We start from the raw sequence: 2,308 nt of genomic DNA on the forward strand, positions 1-2,308 counted from the left end.
ATATATTTTTGATGTGACATTTATAGCATTTATACTCATTTCTCTATAATCTTAAAGATTTTCTCTGTTGTTGTTCAGTCACTCAGTCATGTCCAACTCTGCAACTCCGAGGACTGCAGCATGCCAGGCTTCCCTGTCCTTCACCATCTCTTGGAGTTTGGTCAAACTCATGTCCATCGAGTCAGTGATGCCATCCAACCATCTCATCCTGTTGTCCCCTTCTCCTCCTGCCTTCAATTTTTCCCAGCATCAGAGCCTTTTCTAATGAGTCAGCTCTTTGCATTAGGCAGCCAAAGCATTGGAACTTCACATTCAGCATCAGTTCTTCCCATGAATATTCAGGGTTGATTTCCTTTAGGATTGACTGGTTTGATCTCCTTGCAGTCCAAGAGACTCTCAAGGGTTTTCTCCAACGTCACAGTTCAAAAGCATCAGTTCTTTGACACTCAGCCTTCCTTATGGTCCAACTCTCACATCCGTACATGGTTACTGGAAAAACCATAGCTTTGACTAGACGGACCTTTGTCAGCAAAGTAGTGTCTCTGCTCTTTAATATGTTCTATATGACATTAAAGCATGAAAAGCAAGAAACAGCACTTTCCATTAAACTACCCAAATGTTTATCATAGAATTAAATAATATAACTGACTACCCCTTGAGTCATTATTATTTTCTGCTGAAAGGAAAAAAATGTGTTATATATGAACATATAATGGATTTTCATTTATTACTAATTTTCTCAAATTTTCTAGATTGTACTCTGATGTTAGTGTGTCTTACATGTGTGTCTTACATCTTTATTGAATATCTTCCCTGTTTTGTTGAAATGTCTTTAGGGCAATTTTCATAGGTATTAGATTTATCTGTTTTAAAGTGTCTGAAAATATATTTGACATGCATGGGTGATTAATGATATGATTGGGTACAGAATTCTAGTTTCAAAATACTTATTTTTCATAAAAATTCATATATATATATATAACTGCTTATACTTTTTGACAAGAATATTCCTTCCCTACAATTCTCCTTTCTTTGTAAATCTCTTTTCGTCTTTGAAATCTATAGAATTTTTAATGTTGATGATGAAATTTGCTAAATGTAGTCTTATTATCCTCTTGGGCAGTGAATGGACTATTTAAATCTGAAAATTTATATCTTTTTCATAGTTCAAGGGCTTTTTTGTCAGTTGATTAGTTACTCTTTTTTCTAGGGTTACCTGAATCTGTGCACCATGTCTCACATTTTTCTTTGACAATTCATTATGAGAGAATTTCTAGATCTGCAATTTGAACAAATTTATGTTTGATAAATAATTATTTAATAATTTTTAATTAATGGTCATAATTTAATGTCCATTTGTAATTTAGTCAGTCCACTGAATTTTCAATTTCTAAGGATGTGGTCTATATCTCAGATCTCTTTTGTTTCTATGGCCGTTTATTCTTGTTTTATGGAAGCAATATTCATCTCAGTTGTCTCTCAGGATATGAATTAGGTTTAATTTATTTTCTCTTTGAATTATTTCTTTCTCTGATTTTTTTGGGTCAATTATTACGTTATTCTATTTGTTCTTCTTTGTCCATCTCCTTCATATTTCATGTTTTCCTCAAATATATTGTCACGTGTGTTGATTTATTATTATTTATAAATGAAATGTAGTATTAATTGGCATTGGTACACAGCATGCTGGATTCCACAATGGTGGTAGTTGTGTTTCTCCAACAGGACCTTCCCATAATTCAGTATTCCCTACTTTCTTCAATTTAAGTCTGAACTCCTTACTGCCAAATTCAGACTTAAATTGAAGAAAGTAAGGAATACCACTAGACCATTCAGTTCAGTTCAGTTCAGTTCAGTTCAGTCACTCAGTCGTGTCCGACTCTTTGTGAACCCATGAACCACAGGACGCCAGGCCTCCCTGTTCATGACCAACTCCCGGAGTCCACCCAAACCCATGTCCACTGTGTCGGTGATACCATCCAACCATCTCATCTCATAGGTAATGCTCAACTAGATATTATAACCTTTTAATCTTTTATTTTACCATTCCAAGATTTAATGCCAGAACACAAGACATTGATGTAGGCAAATTTAGCAATAACATGTTTACAATTTACACAGAATTTGAATTTTCAGTTTACTATTCATTTTTGAGAAAAGAAAACATGATTTATCATATTTTTTCTTGTCATATATTTACTACCAAGAATATGAAACCATGTAAAAAAGTAGGTAACTTTTATTTATGCAATAAATAAAATTATAAATTTATAATCTGATATATCATACAATTATAAATTTATCAGTG

The sequence above is a fragment of the Cervus elaphus genome, chromosome X, assembly GCF_910594005.1.
Source record: "Cervus elaphus chromosome X, mCerEla1.1, whole genome shotgun sequence".
NCBI lineage: Eukaryota > Metazoa > Chordata > Mammalia > Artiodactyla > Cervidae > Cervus > Cervus elaphus.